Source organism: Rhopilema esculentum, chromosome 20, assembly GCF_057945365.1.
Source record: "Rhopilema esculentum isolate cy_ngs chromosome 20, ASM5794536v1, whole genome shotgun sequence".
NCBI classification, from domain to species: Eukaryota; Metazoa; Cnidaria; class Scyphozoa; order Rhizostomeae; family Rhizostomatidae; genus Rhopilema; species Rhopilema esculentum.
The window spans coordinates 3637572-3655231 of NC_142834.1; the positions used below are offsets into that span (position 1 = coordinate 3637572).

The 17660-nt window shown below is 30.5% G+C and overlaps 1 protein-coding gene across 6 annotated transcripts in view; it reads left to right on the forward strand.

Moving 5' to 3' along the window:
• Positions 1-17660, forward strand: part of LOC148957822 (uncharacterized) — a 110095-nt gene that overhangs the window by 81693 nt on the left and 10742 nt on the right. The gene's annotated exons all lie outside the window — the stretch shown is intronic.

The window sequence follows — 17660 nt, forward strand, 5'->3', positions numbered from 1 at the left end:
CATTAAATCTTTTTTTTTCTTTTTTTCTCTTTGATACTTTAGCGCATTATTTGTTGTTCTGCCCCCGTCCTCTTTTCGTTGAATTAATCCTTCATACTCCTCACTTGAAACTCCTTCTTTCAATCCTTTAAATCTTTTTATTTTTCTTTTTTTCTCTTTGATACTTTAGCGCATTATTTATTGTTCTGCCCCTGTCCTCTTTTCATTAAATTAATCCTTCATACTCCTCACTTAAAACTCCTTCTTTCAATCCATTAAATTTTTTTTTAATTTTTCTTTTTTTCTCTTTGATACTTTAGAGCATTATTTGTTGTTCTGCCCCTGTCCTCTTTTCATTAAATTAATCCTTCATACTCCTCACTTAAAACTCCTTCTTTAAATCCATTAAATCTTTTTTTTTCTTTTTTTCTCTTTGATACTTTAGCGCATTATTTGTTGTTCTGCCCCCGTCCTCTTTTCGTTGAATTAATCCTTCATACTCCTCACTTGAAACTCCTTCTTTCAATCCTTTAAATCTTTTTATTTTTCTTTTTTTCTCTTTGATACTTTAGTGCATTATTTGTTGTGCTGCCCCCGTCCTCTTTTCGTTGAATTAATCCTTCATACTCCTCACTTAAAACTCCTTCTTTCAATCCATTAAATCTTTTTTTTTCTTTTTTTCTCTTTGATACTTTAGAGCATTATTTGTTGTTCTGCCCCTGTCCTCTTTTCGTCAAATTAATCCTTCATACTCCTCACTTAAAACTCCTTCTTTCAATCCATTAAATCTTTTTTTTTCTTTTTTTCTCTTTGATACTTTAGAGCATTATTTGTTGTTCTGCCCCTGTCCTCTTTTCGTCAAATTAATCCTTCATACTCCTCACTTAAAACTCCTTCTTTCAATCCATTAAATCTTTTTATTTTTCTTTTTTTCTCTTTGATACTTTAGAGCATTATTTTTTGTTCTCCCCCCGTCCTCTTTTCGTTAAATTAATCCTTGATTATCTCCTTTTGAAAGTCCTTCTTTAAATCCATTAAATCTTTTTATTTTTCTTTTTTTCTCTTTAATACTTTAGAGCATTATTTGTTGTGCTGCCCCCGTCCTCTTTTCGTTAAATAAATCCTTGATAATCCCCGATTTAAACTCTTTCTTTACATCCATTAAATCTTTTTTTTTCTTTTTTTCTCTTTGATACTTTAGCGCATTATTTTTTGTTCTGCCCCCGTCCTCTTTTCGTTGAATTAATCCTTCATACTCCTCACTTAAAACTCCTTCTTTCAATCCATTAAATCTTTTTATTTTTCTTTTTTTCTCTTTGATACTTTAGCGCATTATTTGTTGTTCTGCCCCCGTCCTCTTTTCGTTAAATTAATCCTTCATACTCCTCACTTAAAACTCCTTCTTTCAATCCATTAAATCTTTTTATTTTTCTTTTTTTCTCTTTGATACTTTAGCGCATTATTTGTTGTTCTGCCCCTGTCCTCTTTTCATTAAATTAATCCTTCATACTCCTCACTTAAAACTCCTTCTTTCAATCCATTAAATCTTTTTATTTTTCTTTTTTTCTCTTTGATACTTTAGCGCATTATTTGTTGTTCTGCCCCCGTCCTCTTTTCGTTAAATTAATCCTTCATACTCCTCACTTAAAACTCCTTCTTTCAATCCATTAAATCTTTTTATTTTTCTTTTTTTCTCTTTGATACTTTAGCGCATTATTTGTTGTTCTGCCCCTGTCCTCTTTTCATTAAATTAATCCTTCATACTCCTCACTTAAAACTCCTTCTTTCAATCCATTAAATCTTTTTTTTTCTTTTTTTCTCTTTGATACTTTAGAGCATTATTTTTTGTTCTGCCCCTGTCCTCTTTTCGTTGAATTAATCCTTCATACTCCTCACTTGAAACTCCTTCTTTCAATCCTTTAAATCTTTTTATTTTTCTTTTTTTCTCTTTGATACTTTAGCGCATTATTTGTTGTTCTGCCCCTGTCCTCTTTTCATTAAATTAATCCTTCATACTCCTCACTTAAAACTCCTTCTTTCAATCCATTAAATCTTTTTATTTTTCTTTTTTTCTCTTTGATACTTTAGAGCATTATTTGTTGTTCTGCCCCTGTCCTCTTTTCATTAAATTAATCCTTCATACTCCTCACTTGAAACTCCTTCTTTCAATCCTTTAAATCTTTTTATTTTTCTTTTTTTCTCTTTGATACTTTAGCGCATTATTTGTTGTGCTGCCCCCGTCCTCTTTTCGTTAAATTAATCCTTGATAATCCTCACTTGAAACTTCTTCTGTCAATCCATTAAATCTTTTTATTTTTCTTTTTTTCTCTTTGATACTTTAGAGCATTATTTGTTGTTCTGCCCCCGTCCTCTTTTCATTAAATTAATCCTTCATACTCCTCACTTAAAACTCCTTCTTTCAATCCATTAAATCTTTTTTTTTCTTTTTTTCTCTTCGATACTTTAGCGCATTATTTATTGTTCTGCCCCTGTCCTCTTTTCGTTGAATTAATCCTTCATACTCCTCACTTAAAACTCCTTCTTTCAATCCATTAAATCTTTTTTTTTCTTTTTTTCTCTTTGATACTTTAGAGCATTATTTATTGTTCTGCCCCCGTCCTCTTTTCATTAAATTAATCCTTCATACTCCTCACTTAAAACTCCTTCTTTCAATCCATTAAATCTTTTTTTTTCTTTTTTTCTCTTTGATACTTTAGCGCATTATTTGTTGTTCTGCCCCTGTCCTCTTTTCATTAAATTAATCCTTCATACTCCTCACTTAAAACTCCTTCTTTCAATCCATTAAATCTTTTTTTTTCTTTTTTTCTCTTTGATACTTTAGCGCATTATTTGTTGTTCTGCCCCCGTCCTCTTTTCATTAAATTAATCCTTCATACTCCTCACTTAAAACTCCTTCTTTCAATCCATTAAATCTTTTTATTTTTCTTTTTTTCTTTTTGATACTTTAGCGCATTATTTGTTGTTCTGCCCCTGTCCTCTTTTCATTAAATTAATCCTTCATACTCCTCACTTAAAACTCCTTCTTTCAATCCATTAAATCTTTTTTTTTCTTTTTTTCTCTTTGATACTTTAGCGCATTATTTATTGTGCTGCCCCTGTCCTCTTTTCGTTGAATTAATCCTTCATACTCCTCACTTAAAACTCCTTCTTTCAATCCATTAAATCTTTTTATTTTTCTTTTTTTCTTTTTGATACTTTAGAGCATTATTTATTGTTCTGCCCCCGTCCTCTTTTCATTAAATTAATCCTTCATACTCCTCACTTAAAACTCCTTCTTTCAATCCATTAAATCTTTTTATTTTTCTTTTTTTCTCTTTGATACTTTAGAGCATTATTTGTTGTTCTGCCCCTGTCTTCTTTTCGTTGAATTAATCCTTCATACTCCTCACTTAAAACTCCTTCTTTCAATCCATTAAATCTTTTTATTTTTCTTTTTTTCTCTTTGATACTTTAGCGCATTATTTTTTGTTCTACCCCCGTCCTCTTTTCGTTGAATTAATCCTTCATACTCCTCACTTAAAACTCCTTCTTTCAATCCATTAAATCTTTTTATTTTTCTTTTTTTCTCTTTGATACTTTAGAGCATTATTTGTTGTTCTGCCCCTGTCCTCTTTTCATTAAATTAATCCTTCATACTCCTCACTTAAAACTCCTTCTTTCAATCCATTAAATCTTTTTTTTTCTTTTTTTCTCTTTGATACTTTAGCGCATTATTTATTGTTCTGCCCCTGTCCTCTTTTCGTTAAATTAATCCTTCATACTCCTCACTTAAAACTCCTTCTTTCAATCCATTAAATCTTTTTTTTTCTTTTTTTCTCTTTGATACTTTAGCGCATTATTTGTTGTTCTGCCCCTGTCCTCTTTTCGTTAAATTAATCCTTCATACTCCTCACTTAAAACTCCTTCTTTCAATCCATTAAATCTTTTTTTTTCTTTTTTTCTCTTTGATACTTTAGCGCATTATTTGTTGTGCTGCCCCCGTCCTCTTTTCGTTAAATTAATCCTTGATAATCCTCACTTGAAACTCCTTCTTTCAATCCATTAAATCTTTTTATTTTTCTTTTTTTCTCTTTAAAACTTTAGCGCATTTTTTGTTGTGCTGCCCCCGTCCTCTTTTCGTTAAATTAATCCTTCATACTCCTCACTTAAAACTCCTTCTTTCAATCCATTAAATCTTTTTTTTTCTTTTTTTCTCTTTGATACTTTAGCGCATTATTTGTTGTGCTGCCCCCGTCCTCTTTTCGTTAAATTAATCCTTGATAATCCTCACTTGAAACTCCTTCTTTCAATCCATTGAATCTTTTTATTTTTCTTTTTTTCTCTTTAAAACTTTAGAGCATTTTTTGTTGTGCTGCCCCCGTCCTCTTTTCGTTAAATTAATCCTTGATAATCCTCACTTGAAACTCCTTCTTTCAATCCATTGAATCTTTTTATTTTTCTTTTTTTCTCTTTAAAACTTTAGCGCATTATTTGTTGTTCTGCCCCTGTCCTCTTTTCGTTGAATTAATCCTTCATACTCCTCACTTAAAACTCCTTCTTTCAATCCATTAAATCTTTTTATTTTTCTTTTTTTCTTTTTGATACTTTAGCGCATTATTTGTTGTTCTGCCCCTGTCCTCTTTTCGTTGAATTAATCCTTCATACTCCTCACTTAAAACTCCTTCTTTCAATCCATTAAATCTTTTTATTTTTCTTTTTTTCTTTTTGATACTTTAGCGCATTATTTATTGTTCTGCCCCTGTCCTCTTTTCGTTAAATTAATCCTTCATACTCCTCACTTAAAACTCCTTCTTTCAATCCATTAAATCTTTTTTTTTCTTTTTTTCTCTTTGATACTTTAGAGCATTATTTATTGTTCTGCCCCCGTCCTCTTTTCATTAAATTAATCCTTCATACTCCTCACTTAAAACTCCTTCTTTCAATCCATTAAATCTTTTTTTTTCTTTTTTTCTCTTTGATACTTTAGCGCATTATTTGTTGTTCTGCCCCAGTCCTCTTTTCGTTGAATTAATCCTTCATACTCCTCACTTAAAACTCCTTCTTTAAATCCATTGAATCTTTTTATTTTTCTTTTTTTCTCTTTGATACTTTAGAGCATTATTTGTTGTTCTGCCCCAGTCCTCTTTTCGTTGAATTAATCCTTCATACTCCTCACTTAAAACTCCTTCTTTCAATCCATTAAATCTTTTTATTTTTCTTTTTTTCTCTTTGATACTTTAGCGCATTATTTGTTGTTCTGCCCCAGTCCTCTTTTCGTTGAATTAATCCTTCATACTCCTCACTTAAAACTCCTTCTTTAAATCCATTAAATCTTTTTATTTTTCTTTTTTTCTCTTTGATACTTTAGAGCATTATTTGTTGTTCTGCCCCAGTCCTCTTTTCGTTGAATTAATCCTTGATAATCCTCACTTAAAACTCCTTCTTTCAATCCATTAAATCTTTTTATTTTTCTTTTTTTCTCTTTAATACTTTAGCGCATTATTTGTTGTTCTGCCCCAGTCCTCTTTTCGTTGAATTAATCCTTCATACTCCTCACTTAAAACTCCTTCTTTCAATCCATTAAATCTTTTTATTTTTCTTTTTTTCTCTTTAATACTTTAGCGCATTATTTGTTGTTCTGCCCCAGTCCTCTTTTCGTTGAATTAATCCTTGATAATCCTCACTTAAAACTCCTTCTTTCAATCCATTAAATCTTTTTATTTTTCTTTTTTTCTCTTTAATACTTTAGCGCATTATTTGTTGTTCTGCCCCAGTCCTCTTTTCGTTGAATTAATCCTTGATAATCCTCACTTAAAACTCCTTCTTTCAATCCATTAAATCTTTTTATTTTTCTTTTTTTCTCTTTAATACTTTAGCGCATTATTTGTTGTTCTGCCCCAGTCCTCTTTTCGTTGAATTAATCCTTGATAATCCTCACTTAAAACTCCTTCTTTCAATCCATTAAATCTTTTTATTTTTCTTTTTTTCTCTTTAATACTTTAGCGCATTATTTGTTGTTCTGCCCCAGTCCTCTTTTCGTTGAATTAATCCTTGATAATCCTCACTTAAAACTCCTTCTTTCAATCCATTAAATCTTTTTATTTTTCTTTTTTTCTCTTTAATACTTTAGCGCATTATTTGTTGTTCTGCCCCAGTCCTCTTTTCGTTGAATTAATCCTTCATACTCCTCACTTAAAACTCCTTCTTTCAATCCATTAAATCTTTTTATTTTTCTTTTTTTCTCTTTGATACTTTAGCGCATTATTTGTTGTTCTGCCCCAGTCCTCTTTTCGTTGAATTAATCCTTCATACTCCTCACTTAAAACTCCTTCTTTAAATCCATTAAATCTTTTTATTTTTCTTTTTTTCTCTTTGATACTTTAGAGCATTATTTGTTGTTCTGCCCCAGTCCTCTTTTCGTTGAATTAATCCTTCATACTCCTCACTTAAAACTCCTTCTTTAAATCCATTAAATCTTTTTATTTTTCTTTTTTTCTCTTTAATACTTTAGCGCATTATTTGTTGTTCTGCCCCAGTCCTCTTTTCGTTGAATTAATCCTTCATACTCCTCACTTAAAACTCCTTCTTTAAATCCATTGAATCTTTTTATTTTTCTTTTTTTCTCTTTGATACTTTAGAGCATTATTTGTTGTTCTGCCCCAGTCCTCTTTTCGTTGAATTAATCCTTCATACTCCTCACTTAAAACTCCTTCTTTAAATCCATTAAATCTTTTTATTTTTCTTTTTTTCTCTTTAATACTTTAGCGCATTATTTGTTGTTCTGCCCCAGTCCTCTTTTCGTTGAATTAATCCTTCATACTCCTCACTTAAAACTCCTTCTTTCAATCCATTAAATCTTTTTTTTTCTTTTTTTCTCTTTGATACTTTAGCGCATTATTTGTTGTTCTGCCCCTGTCCTCTTTTCGTTAAATTAATCCTTCATACTCCTCACTTAAAACTCCTTCTTTCAATCCATTGAATCTTTTTATTTTTCTTTTTTTCTCTTTGATACTTTAGAGCATTATTTGTTGTTCTGCCCCAGTCCTCTTTTCGTTGAATTAATCCTTCATACTCCTCACTTAAAACTCCTTCTTTCAATCCATTAAATCTTTTTTTTTCTTTTTTTCTCTTTGATACTTTAGAACATTATTTGTTGTGCTGCCCCCGTCCTCCTTTCGTTAAATTAATCCTTGATAATCCTCACTTGAAACTCCTTCTTTCAATCCATTAAATCTTTTTTTTTCTTTTTTTCTCTTTAATACTTTAGAGCATTATTTGTTGTGCTGCCCCCGTCCTCCTTTCGTTAAATTAATCCTTGATAATCCTCACTTGAAACTCCTTCTTTCAATCCCTTAAATCTTTTTATTTTTCTTTTTTTCTCTTTGATACTTTAGAGCATTATTTGTTGTTCTGCCCCAGTCCTCTTTTCGTTGAATTAATCCTTCATACTCCTCACTTAAAACTCCTTCTTTCAATCCATTAAATCTTTTTATTTTTCTTTTTTTCTCTTTGATACTTTAGCGCATTATTTGTTGTTCTGCCCCCGTCCTCTTTTCGTTAAATTAATCCTTCATACTCCTCACTTAAAACTCCTTCTTTCAATCCATTAAATCTTTTTTTTTCTTTTTTTCTCTTTGATACTTTAGCGCATTATTTGTTGTTCTGCCCCTGTCCTCTTTTCGTTAAATTAATCCTTCATACTCCTCACTTAAAACTCCTTCTTTCAATCCTTCAAATCTTTTTATTTTTCTTTTTTTCTCTCTGATACTTTAGAGCATTATTTGTTGTTCTGCCCCCGTCCTCTTTTCGTTAAATTAATCCTTCATACTCCTCACTTAAAACTCCTTCTTTCAATCCATTAAATCTTTTTTTTTCTTTTTTTCTCTTTGATACTTTAGCGCATTATTTGTTGTTCTGCCCCCGTCCTCTTTTCATTAAATTAATCCTTGATAATCCTCACTTAAAACTCCTTCTTTCAATCCATTAAATCTTTTTATTTTTCTTTTTTTCTCTTTGATACTTTAGCGCATTATTTGTTGTGCTGCCCCCGTCCTCTTTTCGTTGAATTAATCCTTCATACTCCTCACTTGAAACTCCTTCTTTCAATCCATTAAATCTTTTTTTTTCTTTTTTTCTCTTTGATACTTTAGCGCATTATTTGTTGTTCTGCCCCCGTCCTCTTTTCGTTGAATTAATCCTTGATAATCCTCACTTAAAACTCCTTCTTTCAATCCATTAAATCTTTTTATTTTTCTTTTTTTCTCTTTGATACTTTAGAGCATTATTTGTTGTTCTGCCCCTGTCCTCTTTTCATTAAATTAATCCTTGATAATCCTCACTTAAAACTCCTTCTTTCAATCCATTAAATCTTTTTATTTTTCTTTTTTTCTCTTTGATACTTTAGCGCATTATTTGTTGTGCTGCCCCCGTCATCTTTTCTTTGAATTAATCCTTCATACTCCTCACTTGAAACTCCTTCTTTCAATCCATTAAATCTTTTTTTTTCTTTTTTTCTCTTTGATACTTTAGCGCATTATTTGTTGTTCTGCCCCCGTCCTCTTTTCATTAAATTAATCCTTCATACTCCTCACTTGAAACTCCTTCTTTCAATCCATTAAATCTTTTTATTTTTCTTTTTTTCTCTTTGATACTTTAGCGCATTATTTGTTGTTCTGCCCCCGTCCTCTTTTCGTTAAATTAATCCTTCATACTCCTCACTTAAAACTCCTTCTTTCAATCCATTAAATCTTTTTTTTTCTTTTTTTCTCTTTGATACTTTAGCGCATTATTTGTTGTTCTGCCCCCGTCCTCTTTTCGTTAAATTAATCCTTCATACTCCTCACTTAAAACTCCTTCTTTCAATCCATTAAATCTTTTTTTTTCTTTTTTTCTCTTTGATACTTTAGCGCATTATTTGTTGTTCTGCCCCCGTCCTCTTTTCGTTAAATTAATCCTTCATACTCCTCACTTAAAACTCCTTCTTTCAATCCATTAAATCTTTTTTTTTCTTTTTTTCTCTTTGATACTTTAGCGCATTATTTGTTGTTCTGCCCCCGTCCTCTTTTCGTTAAATTAATCCTTCATACTCCTCACTTAAAACTCCTTCTTTCAATCCATTAAATCTTTTTTTTTCTTTTTTTCTCTTTGATACTTTAGCGCATTATTTGTTGTTCTGCCCCCGTCCTCTTTTCGTTAAATTAATCCTTGATAATCCTCACTTAAAACTCCTTCTTTCAATCCATTAAATCTTTTTTTTTCTTTTTTTCTCTTTGATACTTTAGCGCATTATTTGTTGTTCTGCCCCCGTCCTCTTTTCATTAAATTAATCCTTCATACTCCTCACTTAAAACTCCTTCTTTCAATCCATTAAATCTTTTTTTTTCTTTTTTTCTCTTTGATACTTTAGAGCATTATTTTTTGTTCTGCCCCTGTCCTCTTTTCGTTAAATTAATCCTTCATACTCCTCACTTGAAACTCCTTCTTTCAATCCATTAAATCTTTTTATTTTTCTTTTTTTCTCTTTGATACTTTAGCGCATTATTTGTTGTTCTGCCCCCGTCCTCTTTTCGTTAAATTAATCCTTCATACTCCTCACTTGAAACTCCTTCTTTCAATCCATTAAATCTTTTTTTTTCTTTTTTTCTCTTTGATACTTTAGAGCATTATTTATTTGTTCTGCCCCCATCCTATTTTCGTTAAATTAATCCTTCATACTCCTCACTTGAAACTCCTTCTTTCAATCCATTAAATCTTTTTATTTTTCTTTTTTTCTCTTTGATACTTTAGCGCATTATTTGTTGTTCTGCCCCCGTCCTCTTTTCGTTAAATTCATCCTTGATAATCCTCACTTAAAACTCCTTCTTTCAATCCATTAAATCTTTTTTTTTCTTTTTTTCTCTTTGATACTTTAGAGCATTATTTATTTGTTCTGCCCCCATCCTATTTTCGTTAAATTAATCCTTCATACTCCTCACTTGAAACTCCTTCTTTCAATCCATTAAATCTTTTTATTTTTCTTTTTTTCTCTTTGATACTTTAGCGCATTATTTGTTGTTCTGCCCCCGTCCTCTTTTCGTTAAATTAATCCTTCATACTCCTCACTTGAAACTCCTTCTTTCAATCCATTAAATCTTTTTTTTTCTTTTTTTCTCTTTGATACTTTAGCGCATTATTTGTTGTTCTGCCCCCGTCCTCTTTTCATTAAATTAATCCTTCATACTCCTCACTTGAAACTCCTTCTTTCAATCCATTAAATCTTTTTATTTTTCTTTTTTTCTCTTTGATACTTTAGCGCATTATTTGTTGTGCTGCCCCCGTCCTCTTTTCGTTAAATTAATCCTTCATACTCCTCACTTAAAACTCCTTCTTTCAATCCATTAAATCTTTTTTTTTCTTTTTTTCTCTTTGATACTTTAGCGCATTATTTGTTGTTCTGCCCCTGTCCTCTTTTCATTAAATTAATCCTTCATACTCCTCACTTGAAACTCCTTCTTTCAATCCATTAAATCTTTTTTTTTCTTTTTTTCTCTTTGATACTTTAGCGCATTATTTGTTGTTCTGCCCCCGTCCTCTTTTCGTTAAATTAATCCTTCATACTCCTCACTTAAAACTCCTTCTTTCAATCCATTAAATCTTTTTTTTTCTTTTTTTCTCTTTGATACTTTAGCGCATTATTTGTTGTTCTGCCCCCGTCCTCTTTTCGTTAAATTAATCCTTGATAACCCTCACTTAAAACTCCTTCTTTCAATCCATTAAATCTTTTTTTTTCTTTTTTTCTCTTTGATACTTTAGAGCAATATTTGTTGTTCTGCCCCCGTCCTCTTTTCGTTAAATTAATCCTTGATAATCCTCACTTGAAACTCCTTCTTTCAATCCATTAAATCTTTTTATTTTTCTTTTTTTCTCTTTGATACTTTAGAGCATTATTTGTTGTGCTGCCCCCGTCCTCTTTTCGTTAAATTAATCCTTGATAATCCTCACTTGAAACTCCTTCTTTCAATCCATTAAATCTGTTTTTTTCTTTTTTTCTCTTTAATAATTTAGAGCATTATTTGTTGTGCTGCCCCCGTCCTCTTTTCGTTAAATTAATCCTTGATAATCCTCACTTGAAACTCCTTCTTACACTTGAAAATCCATTAAATCTTTTTATTTTTCTTTTTTTCTCTTCAATACTTTAGAGCATTATTTATTTGTTCTGCCCCCGTCCTCTTTTCGTTAAATTAATCCTTGATAATCCTCACTTGAAACTCCTTTTTTCAATCCATTAAATCTTTTTATTTTTCTTTTTTTTCTCTTTAATACTTTAGAGCATTTTTTATTTGTTCTGCCCCCGTCCTCTTTTCGTTAAATTAATCCTTGATAATCCTCACTTGAAACTCCTTTTTTCAATCCATTAAATCTTTTTATTTTTCTTTTTTTCTCTTTAATACTTTAGAGCATTATTTATTTGTTCTGCCCCCGTCCTCTTTTCGTTAAATTAATCCTTGATAATCCTCACTTAAAACTCCTTCTTTCAATCCATTAAATCTTTTTATTTTCCTTTTTTTCTCTTTAATACTTTAGAGCATTATTTATTTGTTCTGCCCCCGTCCTCTTTTCGTTAAATTAATCCTTGATAATCCTCACTTGAAACTCCTTCTTACACTTGAAAATCTATTCAATCTTTTTATTTTTCTTTTTTTCTCTTCAATACTTTAGAGCATTATTTGTTGTGCTGCCCCCGTCTTCTTTTCGTTAAATTAATCCTTGATAATCCTCACTTGAAACTACTTCTTTAAATCCATTCAATCTTTTTATTTTTCTTTTTTTCTCTTTAATACTTTAGAGCATTATATGTTGTGCTGCCCCCGTCCTCTTTTCGTTAAATTAATCCTTGATAATCCTCACTTGAAACTCCTTCTTTCAATCCATTAAATCTTTTTATTTTTCTTTTTTTCTCTTTAATACTTTAGAGCATTATTTATTTGTTCTGCCCCCGTCCTCTTTTCGTTAAATTAATCCTTGATAATCCTCACTTGAAACTCCTTCTTTCAATCCATTAAATCTTTTTATTTTTCTTTTTTTCTTTTTAATACTTTAGAGCATTATTTATTTGTTGTGCCCCCGTCCTCTTTTCGTTAAATTAATCCTTGATAATCCTCACTTGAAACTACTCCTTTAAATCCATTCAATCTTTTTATTTTTCTTTTTTTCTCTTTAATACTTTAGAGCATTATATGTTGTGCTGCCCCCGTCCTCTTTTCGTTAAATTAATCCTTGATAATCCTCACTTGAAACTCCTTCTTTCAATCCATTAAATCTTTTTATTTTTCTTTTTTTCTCTTTAATACTTTAGAGCATTATTTATTTGTTCTGCCCCCGTCCTCTTTTCGTTAAATTAATCCTTGATAATCCTCACTTGAAACTCCTTCTTTCAATCCATTAAATCTTTTTATTTTTCTTTTTTTCTTTTTAATACTTTAGAGCATTATTTATTTGTTGTGCCCCCGTCCTCTTTTCGTTAAATTAATCCTTGATAATCCTCACTTGAAACTCCTTCTTTAAATCCATTCAATCTTTTTATTTTTCTTTTTTTCTCTTTAATACTTTAGAGCATTATTTGTTGTGCTGCCCCCGTCCTCTTTTCGTTAAATTAATCCTTGACAATCCTCACTTGAAACTCCTTCTTACACTTGAAAATCCATTCAATCTTTTTATTTTTCTTTTTTTCTCTTTGATACTTTAGAGCATTATTTGTTGTGCTGCCCCCGTCCTCTTTTCGTTAAATTAATCCTTGATAATCCTCACTTGAAACTACTTCTTTAAATCCATTCAATCTTTTTATTTTTCTTTTTTTCTCTTTAATACTTTAGAGCATTATTTGTTGTGCTGCCCCCGTCCTCTTTTCGTTAAATTAATCCTTGATAATCCTCACTTGAAACTCCTTCTTTCAATCCATTAAATCTTTTTATTTTTCTTTTTTTCTCTTTGATACTTTAGAGCATTATTTGTTGTGCTGCCCCCGTCCTCTTTTCGTTAAATTAATCCTTGATAATCCTCACTTGAAACTCCTTCTTTCAATCCATTAAATCTTTATATTTTTCTTTTTTTCTCTTTAATAATTTAGAGCATTATTTGTTGTGCTGCCCCCGTCCTCTTTTCGTTAAATTAATCCTTGATAATCCTCACTTGAAACTCCTTCTTACACTTGAAAATCCATTCAATCTTTTTATTTTTCTTTTTTTCTCTTCAATACTTTAGAGCATTATTTATTTGTTCTGCCCCCGTCCTCTTTTCGTTAAATTAATCCTTGATAATCCTCACTTGAAACTCCTTTTTTCAATCCATTAAATCTTTTTATTTTTCTTTTTTTCTCTTTAATACTTTAGAGCATTATTTATTTGTTCTGCCCCCGTCCTCTTTTCGTTACATTAATCCTTGATAATCCTCACTTGAAACTCCTTTTTTCAATCCATTAAATCTTTTTATTTTTCTTTTTTTCTCTTTAATACTTTAGAGCATTATTTATTTGTTCTGCCCCCGTCCTCTTTTCGTTAAATTAATCCTTGATAATCCTCACTTGAAACTCCTTCTTTCAATCCATAGAATCTTTTTATTTTTCTTTTTTTCTCTTTAATACTTTAGAGCATTATTTGTTGTGCTGCCCCCGTCCTCTTTTCGTCAAATTAATCCTTGATAATCCTCACTTGAAACTCCTTCTTTCAATCCATTAAATCTTTTTATTTTTCTTTTTTTCTCTTTGATACTTTAGAGCATTATTTGTTGTGCTGCCCCCGTCCTCTTTTCGTTAAATTAATCCTTGATAATCCTCACTTGAAACTCCTTCTTTCAATCCATTAAATCTTTTTTTTTTCTTTTTTCTCTTTAATAATTTAGAGCATTATTTGTTGTGCTGCCCCCGTCTTCTTTTCGTTAAATTAATCCTTGATAATCCTCACTTGAAACTACTTCTTTAAATCCATTCAATCTTTTTATTTTTCTTTTTTTCTCTTTAATACTTTAGAGCATTATATGTTGTGCTGCCCCCGTCCTCTTTTCGTTAAATTAATCCTTGATAATCCTCACTTGAAACTCCTTCTTTCAATCCATTAAATCTTTTTATTTTTCTTTTTTTCTCTTTAATACTTTAGAGCATTATTTATTTGTTCTGCCCCCGTCCTCTTTTCGTTAAATTAATCCTTGATAATCCTCACTTGAAACTCCTTCTTTCAATCCATTAAATCTTTTTATTTTTCTTTTTTTCTTTTTAATACTTTAGAGCATTATTTATTTGTTGTGCCCCCGTCCTCTTTTCGTTAAATTAATCCTTGATAATCCTCACTTGAAACTCCTTCTTTAAATCCATTCAATCTTTTTATTTTTCTTTTTTTCTCTTTAATACTTTAGAGCATTATTTGTTGTGCTGCCCCCGTCCTCTTTTCGTTAAATTAATCCTTGACAATCCTCACTTGAAACTCCTTCTTACACTTGAAAATCCATTCAATCTTTTTATTTTTCTTTTTTTCTCTTCAATACTTTAGAGCATTATTTGTTGTGCTGCCCCCGTCCTCTTTTCGTTAAATTAATCCTTGATAATCCTCACTTGAAACTACTTCTTTAAATCCATTCAATCTTTTTATTTTTCTTTTTTTCTCTTTAATACTTTAGAGCATTATTTGTTGTGCTGCCCCCGTCCTCTTTTCGTTAAATTAATCCTTGATAATCCTCACTTGAAACTCCTTCTTTCAATCCATTAAATCTTTTTATTTTTCTTTTTTTCTCTTTGATACTTTAGAGCATTATTTGTTGTGCTGCCCCCGTCCTCTTTTCGTTAAATTAATCCTTGATAATCCTCACTTGAAACTCCTTCTTTCAATCCATTAAATCTTTATATTTTTCTTTTTTTCTCTTTAATAATTTAGAGCATTATTTGTTGTGCTGCCCCCGTCCTCTTTTCGTTAAATTAATCCTTGATAATCCTCACTTGAAACTCCTTCTTACACTTGAAAATCCATTCAATCTTTTTATTTTTCTTTTTTTCTCTTCAATACTTTAGAGCATTATTTATTTGTTCTGCCCCCGTCCTCTTTTCGTTAAATTAATCCTTGATAATCCTCACTTGAAACTCCTTTTTTCAATCCATTAAATCTTTTTATTTTTCTTTTTTTCTCTTTAATACTTTAGAGCATTATTTATTTGTTCTGCCCCCGTCCTCTTTTCGTTACATTAATCCTTGATAATCCTCACTTGAAACTCCTTTTTTCAATCCATTAAATCTTTTTATTTTTCTTTTTTTCTCTTTAATACTTTAGAGCATTATTTATTTGTTCTGCCCCCGTCCTCTTTTCGTTAAATTAATCCTTGATAATCCTCACTTGAAACTCCTTCTTTCAATCCATAGAATCTTTTTATTTTTCTTTTTTTCTCTTTAATACTTTAGAGCATTATTTGTTGTGCTGCCCCCGTCCTCTTTTCGTCAAATTAATCCTTGATAATCCTCACTTGAAACTCCTTCTTTCAATCCATTAAATCTTTTTATTTTTCTTTTTTTCTCTTTGATACTTTAGAGCATTATTTGTTGTGCTGCCCCCGTCCTCTTTTCGTTAAATTAATCCTTGATAATCCTCACTTGAAACTCCTTCTTTCAATCCATTAAATCTTTTTTTTTTCTTTTTTCTCTTTAATAATTTAGAGCATTATTTGTTGTGCTGCCCCCGTCCTCTTTTCGTTAAATTAATCCTTGATAATCCTCACTTGAAACTCCTTCTTACACTTGAAAATCCATTAAATCTTTTTATTTTTCTTTTTTTCTCTTCAATACTTTAGAGCATTATTTATTTGTTCTGCCCCCGTCCTCTTTTCGTTAAATTAATCCTTGATAATCCTCACTTGAAACTCCTTTTTTCAATCCATTAAATCTTTTTATTTTTCTTTTTTTTCTCTTTAATACTTTAGAGCATTATTTATTTGTTCTGCCCCCGTCCTCTTTTCGTTAAATTAATCCTTGATAATCCTCACTTGAAACTCCTTCTTTCAATCCATTAAATCTTTATATTTTTCTTTTTTTCTCTTTAATAATTTAGAGCATTATTTGTTGTGCTGCCCCCGTCCTCTTTTCGTTAAATTAATCCTTGATAATCCTCACTTGAAACTCCTTCTTACACTTGAAAATCCATTCAATCTTTTTATTTTTCTTTTTTTCTCTTCAATACTTTAGAGCATTATTTATTTGTTCTGCCCCCGTCCTCTTTTCGTTAAATTAATCCTTGATAATCCTCACTTGAAACTCCTTTTTTCAATCCATTAAATCTTTTTATTTTTCTTTTTTTCTCTTTAATACTTTAGAGCATTATTTATTTGTTCTGCCCCCGTCCTCTTTTCGTTACATTAATCCTTGATAATCCTCACTTGAAACTCCTTTTTTCAATCCATTAAATCTTTTTATTTTTCTTTTTTTCTCTTTAATACTTTAGAGCATTATTTATTTGTTCTGCCCCCGTCCTCTTTTCGTTAAATTAATCCTTGATAATCCTCACTTGAAACTCCTTCTTTCAATCCATTAAATCTTTTTATTTTTCTTTTTTTCTCTTTAATACTTTAGAGCATTATTTGTTGTGCTGCCCCCGTCCTCTTTTCGTCAAATTAATCCTTGATAATCCTCACTTGAAACTCCTTCTTTCAACCCATTAAATCTTTTTATTTTTCTTTTTTTCTCTTTGATACTTTAGAGCATTATTTGTTGTGCTGCCCCCGTCCTCTTTTCGTTAAATTAATCCTTGATAATCCTCACTTGAAACTCCTTCTTTCAATCCATTAAATCTTTTTTTTTTCTTTTTTCTCTTTAATAATTTAGAGCATTATTTGTTGTGCTGCCCCCGTCCTCTTTTCGTTAAATTAATCCTTGATAATCCTCACTTGAAACTCCTTCTTACACTTGAAAATCCATTAAATCTTTTTATTTTTCTTTTTTTCTCTTCAATACTTTAGAGCATTATTTATTTGTTCTGCCCCCGTCCTCTTTTCGTTAAATTAATCCTTGATAATCCTCACTTGAAACTCCTTTTTTCAATCCATTAAATCTTTTTTTTTTTCTTTTTTTTCTCTTTAATACTTTAGAGCATTATTTATTTGTTCTGCCCCCGTCCTCTTTTCGTTAAATTAATCCTTGATAATCCTCACTTGAAACTCCTTTTTTCAATCCATTAAATCTTTTTATTTTTTCTTTTTTTCTCTTTAATACTTTAGAGCATTATTTATTTGTTCTGCCCCCGTCCTCTTTTCGTTAAATTAATCCTTGATAATCCTCACTTGAAACTCCTTTTTTCAATCCATTAAATCTTTTTATTTTTCTTTTTTTCTCTTTAATACTTTAGAGCATTATTTATTTGTTCTGCCCCCGTCCTCTTTTCGTTAAATTAATCCTTGATAATCCTCACTTAAAACTCCTTCTTTCAATCCATTAAATCTTTTTATTTTCCTTTTTTTCTCTTTAATACTTTAGAGCATTATTTATTTGTTCTGCCCCCGTCCTCTTTTCGTTAAATTAATCCTTGATAATCCTCACTTGAAACTCCTTCTTACACTTGAAAATCTATTCAATCTTTTTATTTTTCTTTTTTTCTCTTCAATACTTTAGAGCATTATTTGTTGTGCTGCCCCCGTCCTCTTTTCGTTAAATTAATCCTTGATAATCCTCACTTGAA